This window comes from Pieris rapae, chromosome 4 (assembly GCF_905147795.1).
Source record: "Pieris rapae chromosome 4, ilPieRapa1.1, whole genome shotgun sequence".
Taxonomy (NCBI): Eukaryota; Metazoa; Arthropoda; class Insecta; order Lepidoptera; family Pieridae; genus Pieris; species Pieris rapae.
In genome coordinates, this window is record NC_059512.1 from 6,900,969 (window position 1) to 6,922,019 (window position 21,051).

The 21,051-nt window shown below is 32.1% G+C and overlaps 1 protein-coding gene across 2 annotated transcripts in view; it reads right to left on the reverse strand.

Moving 5' to 3' along the window:
* LOC111003035 (ADP-ribosylation factor-like protein 4C) overlaps positions 1–20,797 on the reverse strand; it is a 37,625-nt gene extending 16,828 nt beyond the window's left edge. The window contains exons 1-2 of one of the 2 annotated variants that reach the window (XM_022273381.2): positions 20,353–20,797; positions 5,069–5,098 (exon numbers count right to left, since the gene is read on the reverse strand). The gene's annotated coding sequence lies outside the window, so the exon portion shown is untranslated. The remainder of the gene's footprint in view (positions 1–5,068; positions 5,099–20,352) is intronic. The other variant, XM_022273382.2, reaches the window with a different exon arrangement.
* Between the last annotated feature and the right edge of the window lie 254 nt (positions 20,798–21,051).

Genomic DNA, 21,051 nt, shown 5'->3' on the forward strand with positions numbered 1-21,051 from the left:
TTGAACACAGCTGTATCTACAGAAACCAGCCTTGGACACTTAATGATATTCTTTGTACAATTACACACTGTGAAGGTAAGTTTCATTAAAAGGAAATCCGATTAAAACATTATTTAGATCACATACAATATCACAAAAATTAAAGAGTAGATACAACATTTTAACAGCGTTGCTTAGGCAAGTTTAAATGCTGAAATGTGTGTTACATGTATTTTTATAAAATAATGTATTACTTTATTTAAGTTAAAATGAAAATTTTAAATTTCATACATACTCACGCGTGTTGAAAACAGTAAAAAAAAATAAAAAAATAAAATGAAAGACTTAAATCAATTATATATGTTTACATATCTTAAGGAATTCATAATTAAGTTTGTTATGAAAGAGCTGGGAACTCTGACTATTATTTATTACTTAAAAGGGTTCCCAAATCTTACACATTGTAATGCTTATGTACTTATAATGAATAAACACATTTTTATTGAATTAATTATTATCATTAATAAAAAATTACTTTATAAAATTTTAACAAACATAGGCGCAAGTACGAAACTACTTTTACGCTCCCCGATAAAGCTTACCGACTAACACTAGACTAGAGTAACCCCGAATAGTCAACTTATAAGTAGGTGATCAGCCTTGGACCTGAGACACACCGACGATTTTTGAATTCCACAACTGCGCGTTTTTCTAGGCAGTTTTTGCCGCGCATCACCACTCTGTGGAACCAGCTGCCAACTGAAGTATTTCCGAACCAATTCGACTTAGGGTCCTTCAAGAAAAGAGCGTACCAATTCTTAAAAGGCCGGCAACGCACTCGCGAGCCCTCTGGCATTGAGGGTGTCCATGGGCGGCGGTATCACTTAACATCAGGTGAGCCTCCTGCCCGTTTGCCCCCTGTTCTTTAAAAAAAAAAATTTAAGACATACCAGATTCCTTACTATATACTTTAATCGTAGGATATTAAAAATCTTAATCTCATTAAGAGATTTGCAAATTCAAGTAAGATCAAAGAGTATTTTTTATCTGTAATGAGTACTTCATGTCTGAAGCTAGTCTAGTAGATAATATAATTCTGTTATAAGCCCCACAACTGCAACCTTGTAGGTTGACTAACATTGGCCTACTATCATTTCCTACGGTAGTGAAACATGTAATTGTAATTGCGCATTGAACATATTAAAAAAGGGATTTCAGTATGCGTAATCATTATGAACAGTAGACGAGTGATTTTAAACTATTGTCGAAAGAATATGATTCCTTTACTACCGTTGGAGGTACATTTTTTGATTGATAATATCTATTGTTATGACGAGTGATTATTATTAATAAACAATCTCATCCTAACATAGTTGAAACGAATAATAATTGGTATGTAAATAATTACAAAATGCGAATATTGTCAAAAGAACGTCACTTGAAATCGGGAATTGAATTTTCATACATTAAAATGCTTTTTATTAATCCCTGCTCTGGGGTTCTACTAATAATAGTTTTGGTATAATTTCTGGCCTTGGCGTATCACCCTGGAAACGCTGTATTCATGTATAGAAATGGTAACCATTGTTAACGCACACACACATCTCTTTAGCCCACGTTTTATTATATTCTATGATCTTGACGTCCGTCGTTCCTCAGCGAGGATTTTTGTGTGTAACAAAAACTGCCCACTGAAGTTTCGAATCGATTGCGAGGGTTTTAAAGAGCGTACCGATTGTTAAAAGGGCGGCAACATACTCGCCACGCAATCCTCTGGCATTGAGTGGCGGTGTCACTGCCGTTTGCCTCCTGCGCGTTTGTGTCCTGTTCTGTATAATAAATTATATTTCAATGTTTAGTTTCACGGTTATTATTTTTAAGACACAAGAGAGGTTTATTCGTATTGTAGCGGGAAAGTGTTATTTAAACAGACGCTGGAGCAAATCAAAACAAACTGTATTTAAATAAACTAACAAGCTACTTTTAAATCGTAACTTTATTTCTGCCAGCTTGTTTCCAGAAATAGTATCTACCAAAAATTAGACAAGATAAATTTAATCAATTGAGTACAACTCTGTTATTCAAACTAAAGAATAAATGTACAGAGAGATCTCTTTGCCTTTTCTATTTAAATACTATGTAGTGATAAATATTTCAGTAGTGAATGGCACTAGCGGCAATCATTGACGATTGCGATTTCGACCTAGTTGGCAACTCATACAGCCCGACAGCTGACCTATAACTGACGTACAATCAGCAAAATCGCCAGTTTATCAGACGAATATGCCTACAACTTGTTACGATCTTACGCTTTGCATAAAAAGCCATAATATATAAATTTCTTCATATACAGAAGAAATAAAGGACAGCAATTATCATTTATCACAAATGCGAAGATTCACAGGACGACTTGGAAGAAAGGGAAAATATTGTATTGGAAAAATAATCATTGCATTTGCTGATAGTACCACAACCCACGAAATTGTCTAAAGTATTTCCACTTTTAAAAGGTAAATGTTAAAACAGGAAGTATGAATGATAAGTATTACTCATATTTGATAAACTTGGCGTCTAATGTATAGTAATTTTTATGTATTCTACAATTTTTGTAATAGCATTAACAGCCTCGCGAAGCATTTGCCGCGCGAGGAAACTTACCGCGAGGCGGCCGCGCGCGGTATGCCCGAGCCTCCAGAGTGTGCGTGGCAAACGAATGACGCCCATTTAAGCAAGTCAAAAAGCCGACACTCAATGCCTAAATCGGTCGGTCGCTCGCCCGCGACCGAGGCAATCGCTTGCCGCGAGCGAGCCTCGCGTGGACTCTGTGTGGCCGCGCTTACTGTAGTTTTTTGGGTATATGTCATTAGTCTCTTTATTAGTAACTTGCAATAAAAAAATCACGCAAACACTAGTCTCACTGCCTTACATAACTTGCCGCTTCTATATAGTCTTAAACGTGTATATGACAATAAATTTGATACGTTTGATATTAAAATTATGTATTACCTCATAAGCCGTCGTGAGAAAGGTTATTATGCGGTTACCTAATACATCCATAGTTATGTTAGTGGCCACGAAGATTTGTTATGCATATTAGCCGCGTCTTATCAGATTTAAGATGCCGCTGACCGTTTTAGTAGCTATTCTTATATTTTGGAGCCGCCTCCATAGAACTCCTCTCATAGATTTTTTATCTCCACTATACCAATAATTTTTCTCTTGATTTTCCATCTCCAATATACCATTGTAGGACTCTCTTCGGAGAGACATTGGGTCTCTTTTTGCGTATTCTACAAGTGTACCTACTATGTAGAGTGTTCTAAAGAGTATCATCAACGTACGATACGTATTAGCACAAATTTCATCCGCATCACCTGGATGGCTAAAGGTCTACCACGGTTCGATTTACAAAATATTTCCTTTTGCGAAACTGTGAAATCGACTAGGGGTGGGGACATCTGATTGTTTAAACAAGAGCATTATACTCCTTCAAAGGCCGGCAATGCACCCACTAAAATGAGTTTCCATGGAATCTTCTGAGCCTCCAACCTAGAAAGCTTTCCAATTAACTATTTAGAAAATTTTATTCGTATAAACTTCTATTCATATTAATAATTCATTGGTTATATTAGGTTAGAAATAAATCACTTTTGCGGCTTTTCGTATTCTATCAAACCTACTTGGTATTCAACACCGACTATGACCTCGGCGGGGCATCTTTTATATCTAAAAATATACCTAATGTATTGTTATATTATATGTGTTATCTTTGGAACCCTCAATTACCCACAAATATTGAAAGAATACAGTCCATATTGTTTCATTGGTTATTCCCGTGAATTGATTTATCTTCACTGCCATGTGTAGTTTCAAGATGCATTTTACAATACATCGAGAAAAATAATAGCTTTGTATAGCAAGTGATATCAAGTTATAGAGACCAAAGGATTAAAAATTATTAAAGAAATGGGCATGTTTTTGTTCCATATTGGGTTGTGAGTTGTGACTTATTTTCTTGGGCGGCAACTGGTTAACTTTGTATTTTTTTGGCCATTATTGTGACGTGATAACTCGCAGGCGGTAGTACAACATGTACACGTACTAAATCAAAACAAATAACCATTAAACGTTTATGGCAACATTAACTTCCTTACAAAGGCTGGTATAATAAAATTAGATTCAATACATAGCGTTCACGCCGAAAACGATAAACGATAAAAATAAATTTTTTGTTGTCTAGGTATACACTAATGTAGCTATAACGATCTTTTGTAGCAATAATTATTCCAAGTTATCAATTCCAGCATGTATGTATTTTTTGACAAAAGCTGTAAATACATTAATGGTGTAATGTCAAATGTGGCTATAGATATTTTGTAAAACAAACAGCATGGAAAACAGAGTGTCGGAAACTTAAAGGCAGTTCTTGTCGTCTGTTCTACGCCCCTGATTTGAGAACTGACATGTATTCCTAAGTACCTATACATTGTGTTGTCATAAATGATACTTTAATTTTGTATTCTATCATATCCTAAACTACAGTTTATGAATGTAAAGTGTGTCTTACATATTTTTGTTACGAATACCAACGATAGATTAATAAATAATGGTAAAAGTGAATTGAAAATAATCGTATTAAAACTGTTATATGTATATGATGCGACTTTAAATATTTATATACAATAATACGTTTGAATACACTAATTAACGAAAGCAACACTCATGATAGAAAGTAGTCTACTCAAGAAGATTCGAGATAAATTAATTCGAATGAGAATTATTTACCCAAAAAATTGCAGTATACGTGACACATCTTGTTATTTTTCCCATGAGATTGCAGCTGCACTAGCGTATATTATGTGAGGGGGTGTGCGTTCCCACGATTTACACATGCTTCAAATGAGCACTTCACTTCTCAGAAAACCTCTATATCCATAAATGTAACCCCATCTACTTTTAATTAGTTTTTACGTTAATTTGAGTAAAACCGCGCGTAACGGTCAATGACCTTAGTATTTACTTTTTAGTTTGTTTATAGATCATATATTATACGCATTTATTTTTAATCTATTTATTTATTATTACTTACCAATTAGAACTACGCGGCTGATTGGAGGTCCTGAAATAAATACAATACATATTAAGTTAAATAACAATATAAGCATGTTTAAATCGTTTGTTTAGGTATAACTTAAATTTTAAATTTTAGTAGGCATAAATGTTACGATTTATCGAAGACAATTAAATTATCTGTGGTTTTATAGTATATAAAGCGTAATGCCGTTTGTTTATTAAAACTAGACCACTGCTTCGTTATTTATAATATTATGTCCGCCATGATAAATAAATTTATGTTAACTTTTTTAGGAATATAATAATGAATAATAATGTTGATTTTTCACTAAGTGAAATTAACAAGCACAAACATAAATTAGAAGCTTTCGTGGTATTAGGTATTTTGTTGTACCTAGTTCTAGTGTGTAAATTTAAGCATGTAGAAGCAATGATAGTCCTCAACCATATCAAAAAAAAATGTGTTATTTTTAACTTTTTCTTCCGATTAACAACATCAAACTAATCAGTTTATGACTATTTTCATCAAAAAATGTTTTATTGAATTTAAAGTCGGTTATATCTATAATTTTTATTATTTAGCACATATTTTTATTTTTACTATAGCAAATTGCACTGTTAAGTGTATTATATCCACGTACGTATTACATTATGCGTCTTTACAGTAATAAATTTATAGCGGATGCAGTCAGGACTGAGGTTACTAACTATATGCAAATCGGAATATAGTTGACAGCTGACAGTTGACAGACGAACGTTGACATGATGCCCGCGAACGTCGCGTCATGTAATTAGGGATGTGTGTAGCCCATGATGGTATCTAGATTTTCATCTGTCTTGTTGCATTTGGCAAGGTGCTATTATGGATATTAAAGAAACATTGTATCCCGTAAAAACTTATTAAATTAGAAATATTATATATTAAGTACTAGAACTGCACGTGATTGTGAAATGCTACATTTGGAGCGTAATATTTCTGACATTTGTCATGTTCCTTTCGCAGGTCACGAAAAGAAATATTTTAGGTCAAACATTAAAGTACAGAACAAGACAATTTTTAAATGTCATGCGTATTTTGCCCTAGTTCGACGAAAGACTAAATACATGCTAATCAATATAAATTAGTATGGCCAGAATAATTTAACACATAGTATAACACATAGTAGTCCTGCATTTGCACCTTGATTTGTTCGCATATTTTTATTTAAGCTCAAGTAAATTGAGACTGTATCTATTAAAATATTATCAACATTTGCGATATATTAAAGTTAATAAAACGTTATTAGAGAAATTCATTACAATTATCTATTTTCTAATTAAAATATTCCCTTAATAACGAGTTGTCTGAAAGTGAGCGGCACCGACACTTAAGACAGGGTGGATCTTTGTAATTATATCAAGTTAAATTTACATTAAAACACCATTTCTGATGTAAATTATATCTTTGAAGAGTTTTATGAACTTCACTCTGTTGGATAATGCTAAGGATATATCTTAACAAGAAATCTTGGAAGACACCAAATTACCGTATGTACGAGGTTTAACCTAACAAAAATATATTGTTAACATATTTTAATACTTAATTCGATATCCTCCATTGCTGTTTTGTTGTCCCGTTTTACATATATAGAGTACCTCCATTAATCAAAACTGCGATAGCTCACTTCAACGTCTTTATACCTCGTAATCCAGAAAAAACTACATATATCAAAAAAGACCTTCGGCAAACGCTTAAGAACAAAGTCGTACAAAACCTTAATAAATTAGGATTACCAGCGCATGTCTGAAGACAATTATCAGTGAGTATGCTGGATTAAGAGAACGTAAAAGTCTGTCCATAGTGAAAGTTCAAAAGTAAAAAATATCTATAGAACTATTGATTCAATTAGGTAATTGGCAGAAATTATATTAGTCAGTAGACAATGTACAAATTGTTAATCTTTATCCATTATTTATGTCTAAAGAGAAGACAGGATGCCAGTTAAGTGGGTGCTAGACCCACTGAATTGAGGAGTCTAGAATATAAATCAGCGTACAATATCTTCCGCTGCTTAGTGGAATATTTAATATGAGTATGTATGCATGCACATTATATTTTATTATTTAGAAACAGAAATGTTCTAAGTAATTGATGGATGGATATTTATCGATCCATTTAATTTTTTTTTCAAGCGTTTCCGCATATGTATTGTATTAAGAGACTTGTCTCACTTCAGGCATTTTGGTACTTAACGAAGTGGGTGCGCTTTACGCACTAAAACCATCAACTCTTTACCACCAACCAACCAAACTCGGGGTCGCTTTCGCATTCTACCACGACAATAAAATAACCAAATCAGAAACAGTAAGTCATTAATTACACAAATTAAACAAAGAGCCTTTCACTTTTATAAAATTTCGTACGAAAAACTGGATTATTAAATTTTCCAAACATTTACATTATGCGTATACCGTATTTCCGGTAATGCTTTGGTTTACCATTGCCCAGCACGTGCCGAGCTTCCGGTTCATTGTAGGCTGTATAGGGACCGGAACAGATCCCTGCGATCGTGTATGTGTGTGCGTGTGCACAGCCATTGATGTTTGCTCTTAAAAACTTTTCATGGCACCTGCCACGCAAAAATCACTCTTATGCAAAAGCGTTAGGGTGTTGAGTCTTTTGTTTTTATATCGTCCATTTCAATGAACGAATGTTCATCTAACATTCTACGGGTATAAAGAGCTTTTCATCTGAGTCATTCACCTAAAAATATTTTCAGATATTTATTACTTTATGTTGTATTGAAATGTTACATTAAATCTTGATATATCTCGTAACAGTAAATTTATTTATAGTAAGTACCTAAAAGATTATTTTATATTTTTTAAAATATAACTATTTCGTATAATTAATATTATTAGACTATTATTAGACCTTTTTATATTATAAGTGTCCGTTCCATGTAGCTTGGTATTGTAAATATAGTATATTTGTTTGTTGCGAATAAATTGTAACAAATATATAATGAATTTGATATACAGTCACATTGAGCGCTAAGGTTCGGCTCTTTCCTTTTTCAAGATTACACATACTATGATATAATACGATCTTCCACCAATCGCAAAACGACATCCGTTCCGATTTCATATAGTGCTGAGGTATAGACATGGCGGGTTTATAAATTATGTTGTGAAAAGAAATCAAGTCTGTACACTTTTTAAAGAACAACAATAGCTTTTTATTACTTTGATGAGACTTTATTATGATGCACATGACACAGTTAAAAAGTCAAAAGTTAAATGCGTCTATTATGCTTCGTTAAGCTTTGTGTTATTTAAATATGTACTTTGTTTATTTAAGCTTTGCTTTCCTTATTATTCCTGCCTTATTTATGTGTATAAAAATATGAATTAAGTTAAAGTTATTCTTACAGTAACACTAATTTTGCTTTAAGAATAAACAAACAACTATAATTTAAATTTTTACGAATTCACAATAAACATTTTATAAATTTTATTATAGTAAAAAAGGCAATTTCATACTCTTTACTATAATTTATAAATTCATGAGTGGGAGTTATTAAATCTTTGTTCTGTCACGGTATTAACGTGCTGGTACAGTTTATTCCCTATTGTTTCCCATTATTTTAATACAATGCTCTCTATAGTCTATTCATTCGGTCTGTGCTTTATGCTTTGGTATAATTACATTTCCCGCGCATTTTAACATTACTTTTTGACAATGTAGTGAATGTAGTACGAATTGAGAACGATAAACAAATTACCTGTCTCATGTCAATTGTCAAAAGAGCTAGGACTATCTTTTTTATAAATATACAACTATATAATGTTAGGGTATAAATAACATAATATCTGATTTTACTTATTGCTAATAACGTAGGATCTATTTAGGTCTTAATAGGCAATTATAACATTGCGATGAAAACAAGAAAATAACTATCATAAGTCTTGGATAGCGATATGTTGTAGGTTTAAAATGTCTTGCGTAATAGCTATTCAAGTCAACACAACAACAATTTCCTTTATATGTTACATAAATATGTTTTCCTTATTATGATACCGAACAACGATTTAATATGATATGTATTATTGATGATTAATTTAACACAAACATAGTTAGATTTTAAGAGTCTTACTAAGACTGTCTGAATACCGCGTAGTGTAAAAAGCCCTTTAGTAATGTATTAGTGTTTGTTGATTTTGTTGTCGAACTACTGATCGACGCAGTAATAGTAGTATCAAATCCAAATAAATAATTATTTAGTGTGTCATGCAGTTAATCAAAATACCCCACTTTTTAAACATATTTATTGTATTAAGTAATTATATTCAGAATTAGATTACAGATTTCTAAATATCAGTTAAAACGTGTGCTTATATAGTAGACTAAATCAAAATTTATTCGCATAAAAAGCACATTAAAGGATCACTTGTAGCATAAAATCAATAAACATGGGTATACTTATGTTGAGGTTTGGAAAGTAGGTCATTGCGCCAGAATTCGGGAAGTGTTTCATTGTTTCTGATATTAGACGCTTGGGCTAGATTAATGTGGCAAAATGGGTTAGTAGAGTCAGAAAGATTTATATAAAATTTATACATGTATACACTACTATTATAAATTTATTTAAAATTAATAAATTATGTAGAAACTATTTTAATACCAACTGATATGTGCAATGTGAATGGATCTCACATTCGAGTCATACACTTCCGATTTAACAGGAATCGCAAAGTAGGTACAGACGTTCCACGTTTAAATTGCTAGGAAGAGTGGAGCCTGCGGGGAAACAATGTCGGTCGGGCGGCAGAAAGGAGAAAACTTGATGAGTTGACAAAGGCGTGAAAAACCTCTTTGTTTGCGAAATAAAAGCAAATATACCTCTGTGCAATGAATAATGCACTTTATGGATTCACTGCATACATAATATAATTTGAAGGCAGAGAAAAATTGCAATGAATCTGACCTGAAAAATTATGACTAGTGTTTCAATGATGCTTGCAAATAGGAATAAAGAAGATTTAATGTCATTCCCAATGTTGAAAGGACTTTTTTAGTTTGTAAGAAAACAAATGCATTTTTTGCCTTTAGTTGTCTAAATATATAGTTGTTTTAACGTTCTCTTTTCTGGGATTAAGTACATGGTTTGAGGTCATTATCATGGCGGGTTATTTAATAATATGCAAGCACTAGTCAGGTGGCAACTTGAAAAGAAACTGCATTATTATTGCCTGTATTAACCGTGTCCATTATGGACGAAAAATACGTGAGCGTTATAAATCTTGTTTATAAGTAATTTATTATGCCCTATCTATGCTTGAAAAATAAATAAATTAGAACAATTAAGAACAAGTAGAAACGCAATTTTAACTAGCTTTAGCTTATTCATTTTTTAAGAGTACTATACTCTTATGGGCCTACGAGACGCCCAAAGAGAGTAGTCATGGCAGCTCATCGACACCCATTTTAGTAGGTGCGTTGCCGTTTCGAGGGAGGGACATTATATTAAGTTGGTATGTACGTAGGTTGTGGTTAGGTGAGACAGATGAGTATTTTAATGTGACGTAAATTTAAAGAATTTGTAATGTTAACATTCTTTCTTGTCACAGATAAATAAAAGGTATGTGCGTACCACAAGCGCGTGCCAACAATTCGATTGCTACATTCTATCCGCTGCACACTGAACGAGTGATTCCAGATTGAGAAAACTTCAGGGCTGCCAGCTATAAATTATAAAAATATATATAACCTACTAGCATTAATTTTCAATTTTTATATTAAATAGGTTCACTTGATAATCTTATCAATATATATCTATTTCTTGTAATAATATAAACTAAGTACTGTATTTTAAAACATGAAATGAATGTAAATCGATAACAATCAGTCAGTAGAGATGGTAAGATTGGCGGCGTCAAATTCAAGGCGATCTGCGATAATGTTATAGTCCAAAATCGGTGATAAGTCGCCCTCGTCACATCGTCACGTTTGTGAAGTGTGCCTCAAAGGAATGTCTGAATGCAATATCACGGTATTATTGGATTTTCACATCTAATGTTACGCACTTAGATAAAATTGCAGAGGTATTGCCGAGGAATTTACGTAACGTATAATCGAGAATCGTTTTAAGGCCAATGATGTTTTTACCTTTTAAGACTGCGCGGTGCACTTCCGCCGTTTCATACTTTTTCGCACGATTAATTATTTTCATTTCTTGTCTCCGGTGTATGGTTCAGTATCTAACATGTTACCTTTAGTTTCATGCAGAGAATTGACTCTACTTCTTCTGATTGTTAATGTTAGTAACGCATAGATGAGATACTGAAATATAAACTTAAATATCATGTAGTTAAGAGTAGTATTGGCCTAGTGTCTTCCGCGTGCGACTCTCATCCCCTGAAATCGTGCACCACTAGACTTTCTTTCTATGTGCGCATTTAACATTCACTGGAAAGGTGAAGGAAAACTACGAGAGGAAACCGGCCTTAGAACAAAAGTAAGGCGATTGCGTGTGTCAGGCACAGGAGGCTGATCGCCTGCTTGCCTATTTGAATGACAAATTATCATGAAACAGGTACAGAAATCTGATAAAATCAGTGGTGCTACAACCTCTTTTGGCCTTGGCCTCAGATTTCTGAATCTGTTTCATGATCATTTTTAAATCTAATAGGCAAGTCGATGATCAGCCTCCAGTGCCTGACACACGTCGTCGACCTTTTGGGTCTAAGACATGTCAGAAATCTGATACCCACACCTAATTAGGATTTTTTTTTTAAATATTATGTAGTGGGAAACTTAATTTTATTTAACAATTGTGATAGACCTTTCTTGTGAAATCTTTCAACAAATGTTCATTACATGAAATTTTAACGACATTTTCCATCAAGATAAAAGTAAAACTTAAGTCGTGTTTGAAGAAAGTTAAGATCGTTACGATAAAGTAAATCATATTCAATGACAGGTAGACACTCCCGCTTAAGAGATTTGAGATTTCATCAGAATTTGTGGAAGCATATGGCTCGTGTTGAGAGTGGGTGTGACATAAACATCTCGCGAACTCTCAATTTAGACACGCTCAATGTCATATGAAAACTGTTCTATTTTAGCACATGGCCAATTTCCTGCCTTGATTAACGGAAATGTGGTTTAACTGAAAGATAGCGTGTGTCCATATTTATAGCCTCAAAAGAAATTCAACACTATTCTTAAGGTATACAATGTGTCTGTAATTTGACGAGAAGGGCTTTCTTCACTAAAAGAGATTTATGCTTTTCAAGTTTTGTTTTTAGAACTGTATTTATTATTAATCGGTTTGCAAATAATTATCTTGACAATTCTAGCAGAAAACTTTTTGGCCATAGAACAAAAGACAATTGTGCTTCTGATTTTTTGTTTGACTGGCTGTAGCTCATTATTAATCGGTTGGCAAGTAATTATATTGCCACTTCTAGCAGAAAACTTTTTGACCATAGAAAAAGAATATCTCTGAAATTATTTAATTACCATATTTTAAATTACATATTATAAGGGTCCAAGCTGCCGAGAAACACGGTAAGTTACCCAAATTCAACTAAATCTAGTGAAATGGGTGAGTCGTATCGAACCCCATTAGTAAACTTCCGAAGATATTTAAAGTGGATCCGAACGCTGAGCGACGTTGCCAGTAATCTTTTTAAGACAACCCAGTTTAAGAGCCACATAAAATATCAATAGGCGTTTTCTCGTAGAACATTGTATGCGTCGAGTAATCGGATTACACCGAAAGAAGTACAAGGCTATTATCAGGCAATGCCACTTAGACACGTCCAAGCACTCCAAGAACTCGGCCATTTAAGACAATGGCTGCCATATATAGACCAATAACCCCTCCTTTAGGTGACGCATGAATAGAAAGTATCCCTGTTTTCCCCTATAAACATCATTATCGTCTACCAGACGCTACAGGTTCTGGACATCGTTACTTGCTCGTTTCCTCTTAGTTATGTTTGATGTTAAGTAAACATGTCTTTTTTTGGATACACCTCATTTCAATTGTATAAACTATTATTTTAAGACTCTTACTCTTCATATAGAAACTACTTTTCGAGCCAAATTATTAAAAAAAAATACGATTAAAAGATGTTGTATACAGTTATGAGAAATATATTTATCAGATAATAAAGCAATGTAATTTACCCACATTCAGCACACTCAATTTAAATGCTTTTATTAATTATGTAATGTTTTGTAACTGAATGTAATAATTATCCCAGTGAACAAGTTGTATGGCACGCGATTCGATCGTTTAACTCTTTAAAAATCCAGTTAATGAAAAATTATGCTACCGTAACATATAGCGTGAATACTATTTTTTTTTATAAATATTTTCTAAATAATTCCCAGACTATGTAGTCGTCGGAGGTATTAAATTTATTTTATATATAATTTATTTCGTACAACGAACATAACAACCGACTTGTTTATGGCGGTATAAAGGCAAATGACGCAAAGAACTCGTCCCCGATATAGGAGAAACTGTAATTAAGTTGTTTTGAAGATGTATTTGCTAATCTCTCGTTCAATATCTACAGTTATTTAGGTGACAGTAAAATGATTATGATTTTTAACTTTATCTTTGATTTTTTACAAATCAATTTATCATAAAACAAAATAAACTTAAATAATATGTTTTGTTGCTATAAAATAATATAGTTAGTCTATAATAAAATAGAAAACTAATCATCCAATACAGACGCCGCCAGTGAATCTCCCATGGGTTTTACAGGAACTCACACCTAATAAAGAACTATGAGCCTAACAATCATTCCTAAAGGACACAGTCTCTTGCGACAACGAATCATAATTTATATCAATCCCGAACAAGCCCTGACCCTATATTGTTTGAGGACGTTATATTCGCCCGTGCAATATGTCATTATATTGTAAGAATTAAATTAAGTAATGATTTTGTTTGGCAAAATGATTATATAAAAACATAACACAGAGAATATTTAGATTACTCCAAATATATATTTCACACGACAAATGAGTATTTTGCTTAATAGTACACATTTCGGCTAAAATATAAAATAATAGTTTAAATTTAAAATTATGTCCAAATAATTATAAGTTTAAATACAATAATACATAACTATAATCCGTAAAAAAGTGTGTGTTATGTTAATAAAAGACAATACTATATAAAATAATAGTAACAAAACAGTTTTATTTAAACAAATAATACGTTTATTTATGAATGAAATCTTATTATTTTTTCAACAGAAGCTAATATTTTGTTGAATCAGGCTACTTTGGCTGACGTCAATTTCTTAAGTTATTCGTGCCGGAATTATAAAATAAATTGCATGAGAAAAACGTTTGCAAATCTAAAGTTTTATGATTTGTAGTTACGAAATGTTCGATAGTCACGGAATAAAACGCACGATAAAAGTGTTTCAAATTCGATTATTCTATAATCGTTATCTCTGTTGCAAATTTTAATAATTTAGCTTCCGTTTAAAGATCGATTTTACAAAAGATCAAACATGGATCTTTATTGCTGGAAATCTCCTTTCGTTCGTTATATAATTCATCCCACGATCATACGACCGTAACCTTTTTAAAGAATATATTTTTATAAATTCAAATATACAAAGAAGAAACAATTCCAAAATGAAAATAAACTACTGAAATTTAATTATAAAATATATGAATATAAAAATGGTAATTTGAAATTAGCATTTCGTTGTTACTTTCATATTATCAGTAAGCCAGGGAAGGTAGCCAGTACATCACAATCGTTCGAGTGACAGAAGCTCGACTACAGACATTTACAGAGAACACAAATAAAATACAAGGCAGTAGGAAAGACTACATTAAAAAATATCGATATATCTCGCTAAAAACAAAACATCGAGAAAGTAAGTTCTTATTCTGTTAAGGAAGTATTATATAAAGAACTCATAAAGACTACAAAATATGAAATACAAAATGGAAATATGAAGTAGCTTAAAGAAGAGAAAGTATTTACTTCATAACTGAACTGTTAAGTGATCGAAGAAAACAATGGGTTACATAAGAACATCAGCGAGTTTGTACAATAGCGTTCTGTGAAGTATTAAAAGCTTTTTATAACAATGTTATTAGTATTAACAGCGCGAAAGTGCATGGTGATTTGCTATTTTTGCATTAAAAACTATGGACATTTTTTATGGCCGAAATAATATTAATAATTAATAATAGTCTAACTTCTGCTACTCGGGTAAGGGGTGCGGCTTAAACCCACTACAACCTAGGTTAGTTCCAAATGCAGTTCAGAGGCCACGAGGATTCCTCTTGAAAATATATTTCCGGATAATGTCCCTATATCACTTAAAAAAGGGCTCATTTTCCTCTAATTACATTCTCTGATTACATATTAATTTAATTTTCCAGTTCACAAAGAAAATACCTGAAATGCTGTATGAAATAAATGTTGGACCTTTGTGATATAGAAATTTCATAATAAAGTCTTTCTCGTATTTGATATTCAAACATTTATAGCGAGGAGCCTGGTACCTGTCTGGTACCGATTGTTTGTATTGCCTACGTTGCACAAAAAATAACGCAAACCTTTTAAATTTGTATGCGATATATACAGATGTGAATTTGTCCAGCGTTATGAATAACTAAATATTCATAAATCATAATATGCTATTTATTTAAGTTCTAAAGTTTAAAACAAGAAAAATGTTAGCACCTTTAAATCCGAACTATTTTGATTTTTAACTGAAATTATAACATTATTTTTCAAAATAAATGTAATATTTAACTCTAAAAACAAAATTAATTTGAACGGCGAATTTTTCCGACTCTATCATAAAAGAAATCCTTTAACAATGACCGAATATGTGTAATTCGTTTGGCACGTGACTAAGAAATTAAATTTATTCTATTGTTTCTAAAATACCTCGATAAAACACAAAGCGGTCACGAACTTATGATACCTACTCCTACCTACGTATATCGTAAGCCTCATCTTCGAAGTAATATTAAAATGGACAGTTCCAGAAACGAGGTCAGCTCCGTCCTTACACAAAAGAGTCTCAATACTCAAATTGATCATAGTCGATGTGAGGTTCCATAATGTATGAGTACAACGATATTATGTGCTGAAATTCTAAAGGTATTGAACGTATTTGATTTAATAAAGATCAACTGTAATGATGAACCAATAATGTAAAAAAATAACTGATAGGAGAACTGGTTAGCGATAAAATCAAACTAAATCATTGTTACAACCAAATACAGAACTGTCTTTTCTATTTTTCACTGTTAGTACAATTTGACAAAAACGATCTTATTACTTACGGAGTTTAGAAAATGTATTTTAATTTGAGAATGTTACGTTAGTTATTACATATGTGGCGACGTCTGTGTTGTGAAATTCTATATTTAGGCTTGTAAGTTGTAATACAAACATAGATCGTTTAATATTCATTTAACTAATGCTTTCTTTATAATATATGTGCATTTAAATTTACACAATATACTGGGTTTAGTCAATATATTCGTCCATATAATAGTGTCAGTTGACAATGATATTTGGTATAGTTTATTATGTTATACGTCAGTTCTTCGGTTTCAAACCCTCACGACTGACCGCACAAGATCAGACTATGTATGTTTGTCTATTTACATAGGTAAATATATATAGATATACAATATGTAAAATGAAATAGTTAACATAATATATAAATTAAATAATTTAAAAAAATATATATATTAAAAAAATAAAATAATTAAGTAATATAATACTATATTATGTTAATTATTTTATTTTACGTATTGTTCGCTCATAATGCGCTGGGTTGAAAAGGATTAGAGATGAAAATAAAATATTATACTCATTCTATTTATAATATTGCTATTAGCTTGTATAAGCAGACAACTAATTAGACGGTTTCCCACGCAAGAGCCCACGCTGCCCATAAGTTTAATGGAGACAGTCTCAATATATATGTACCTCGGCAAATACAAGTGAAATACTTTGAGAACATGATTGCTTCCAATTTTCAATGAGAAATATTATAAATTAAATCGATTTATATGATTGAAAGAGGCTCTTGGTTTGGCCTAATATCAGAGACTGTTTCTTAATACATAGGTTCAATCAGCCTTAAGTACCTGACACGAAGCCGTCTAAAAATTCCGCACATTTTTTTCCATAGGAGCATGTGTTAATTGCGAACTATGACGGATTTTATAATTATATTGGTGCAGCAATAGCCGACATAAGGATAGAGTGGCTTGCCTTGTTACTAGCCGAATACTGCTCAAAAACATTTTAATTAATTTTAACACTATAAAACTCATGTTATTAAATAATTAAACTCAATTTATATCGTACCGCTAATAAAACGCTTACTATAGTTGCAAGTTATTTTACAGTTAACTTGTTGCAAGGAGTATCATCTTATAGTCTTATCGATAAACATGGTGTAGGCTCCAATAAAATATTTTGTCCTGTTCTTAAGTGGCACGAGAGATAAGATTAAACTGTGTTTTTGTAACTTATAATAATGTTTTAAATAGTGTATTTATATGTATATATTTTTTTACCCTGAATTTAAGGTAAAAAAAATATATACAGTAGGCTGTATATCAATAAAAGCTAATGAAGTATTAATAACAAAGAAAGAAGCCGAGGATAACAATTAGTGCCGCGGTTATGTCAACAATTACTGTTTTTTGGTTTTGCAATTTTAGTTTTTGTATTTTAGTTTATATTTTTGCTTTGTTATGAGAAATAAAAGGATTTTGTTCTCTTTTAAATTATTTATGTATATTATCTTGAAAAGTGTATGAAAGCGTGTTAAATAAATAATTGGTAACAGTTTCAGCACATTTGAACACAGAATATCGTTTTTAATTTCATAGAACAACGCTACACATAAATGTATCGATTTTCAAAAATGTATGTTTCCTTCTCTTTGAAAAATTCGAATTTGAATATACAGATAATATCTAGTTACTGTTTTACCTTTATTACAGTTTAAAATAGATCAGAAATCCGTTAACCATTTGTTTGACGTTCGAAATCCGTAGTGTAAACATCGTTATTTGATATTACACGAAACAGATTTTCTTTTCGAAGTTGTTAAATGAATGATGAGAAGGTATTGTAAAAAATGCATCGTCATACTTTCACAAAATTAGGTAACGTAGAAAGGTACACTAATACAGGTGTTTGTGTGTAAATATTATATAATGTATTAATTAATAATTAACCTGCCCACGTATTGAACTCTTTAAAATAATTTAGGTTATGTATAAATCTATAATATTATATACAACTACAACAATTCTTTGTGCAATGATTTCTAAACAGATTAATTTAGCAAATATTTGTCTGTTTATATTTTTGCAAAGTAACAGTTTAGTTATATGAAAAATATGCAAAAGTATATATAATAATTAATACCGTATTTGTATCGCTTCGATGAAGGTACAGCCATTAATCTTCAAATAGCAATGGAATGTTTGATCATTCAACAGATGATTTTAAACGTAAAAAGGATGATTCAGGATACAGGTATGTGATGACACATAACCCTTAAAGGGCTCAAATTTAGAGTAGTTTACGTTAAGTGATATAAAAAAGTCTGGACTTGTTGGAATCAAAAGGTCTTATTATAAAAGAGATTTATGATATCTTTTAACATAGTTTCAGATCTGGTGAGACTTACAATAAAATAATTAGGTACAAGACTTTAAACTTAAAGTTAATATAAAACAAAGACACTTTCGGTGATTCCGAAATGGGCGAAAATGTTTGTAATTATTGAAAAAAAATAACCGCACGTACTTATTTATATAATAAACATTTATTTCGCATACCTATGGAAGTGTATAGCGTCACTTATAAAGGAGTAAAATAAATGCATAACTATGCATCAATGTAGAAAGTGAAGATAACAATAACGTCGATACTCTAAAAGTACTTGCCGTGCGACTAGAAATTAATACTTTAGAATGCAGCAGATCTGAAGAAGCTTTCTTTCAACTGAGTCGGAGCTGCAACGGTCTTAATTGGAGAAATCTGCGCGCCATTTGCATTTTAACAATTTAAATTTCTTTCAGAGCAATGTGGACTTATCTTTTAACTTTTAACTTTAAATTCCTATAAATTAAAGGTATATATATCGAGCAAGCAACATCATCTACATAATATAAACATGCAGTATGTACAAGTTACTCACTGATATTTTATATGTCTTAGTATTATATTGAATTTGTTAATTCCCTCAAATGAAGGTTTAAAGGCGATTACCATTAAAATACCCATTACATTAATTATAAAAGCTTAGGTAATGTGGGTACACTAAATAATTCCCAAGGTAAGAATTTGAAATCTTAACGTGTGCATAGGACCAGCTGGTAAAACTGGTTGCCTTCCCTAAGCGGTCAGGTGTGTTCGCATGCAAAGATTACAGGAATTCGCCAAATGCAGATAATATATAATTTGACTTCAAATTTAAAAGCAATATCGTAGTTATTTATTTTATAAAATATAGTTTGTAGACGACGGTAGGTGCAGAATGAAATCATTGTATTATAGACAAGCATAAAAATGTTCCTCTTAGTATACTAAAATGAAAATTTAGGTAAATACATATATATATCAATTCATTTATTTATTATTGATCTTTATAATGTTAATATTATATTTGTTTACTCAAGTAGGTATCTCTAATAAAATTAATGATACTTCAACAATTATTTCAGGTAGAAAAACAACAGATTCGGCAGGATTTCAAAATTGAGACACCAAATAACGAATACCTCGTATTGCTTCGCGTTTATTTATACCTACCTAATTAAATCTTATAATATTGTTTGAATCTTCTTGGAAGTGCAGCTGTCTTACAAAATGCGTCATTATTTTGTTTCATTTGATTTATAACCTTCGACCTTTTTGTCTGCCAGCGTTAGTAAAAACAACTTGGTTTCATGTACGTGATTATACTATAAGAAAGCAATTTGATTAAAAGGCATCTCATTATTTTCTCGCTACAAAAGATACTTCAAGCACCTTAATTATTATTAGTCTAGCTCCCAAACAATAGACTAGAGCTGCATGAGATAAGGAAGATATTATCATAGAACGTTGACATCTAGCGTGTTTGTTATCGTTTTCATTGTTTTCTTTATCAGAGGAATTACGTAATTATAAAAGAGCTTATCAGATAAAAATATTGTTTAGTAAATTTTGCAGATGTTTCCAAGAATATTTGGAAGTTCATCTTTGTATACTGATATGTATATAGTATATAACTTACCAAAGTTAAAAGACAGGTTTGTATGACAGGGCCAATCAATATGCAGTAGTGGTGTAAACCGCACGGTAAGAGCCCTCAGTAACTCCCTTCTGGACATCCACATACATAGGTATCGATTTGCATGCTTTTCTCTATGCGAGATCACTTCACGTTTACTTCAACCAAAACACAACTACCGTGATATATGAACGGGACGATCAACCGTTTCACTTGTCAATAAACCACCCATGTAAAAGGTAAAATACAGTATCTTCATAACAATCGTACAAAAATCTAATATTAGGCCGACAAATTTCACTTCAAACTCGTATTGATTGTGGTCGGATGGAATAAAACAATGGTGAACACAGCCAAAACAATGCAAAACGCGAGGCGTGCACAACGCGTGCCGCCTCGCTAGCGGGCACCCCAGTACTGAACTAACAGCGCGGCAGGGACGGGGACAAGCGCGAAGTGCGTCGGAGCGAGTTGGTAAAGATTGCCGTGATGCATTCATACGCCTGATGAATTCGGCCGTCTGTGAACGAGGTGATCCATGCTGAGTTATTTTCAGCTTCACGTCAATGCTCTGTAAAAGCAATGCTCGCAAACAAGCGAATGTACTTAAAATACGTGGTACTTCAACGATCGTTAGACTGTTCGCAGTTACTTCTAGAGCTCGATTCAAAGGTACCTAATACCAAATACGCTTTATCGATA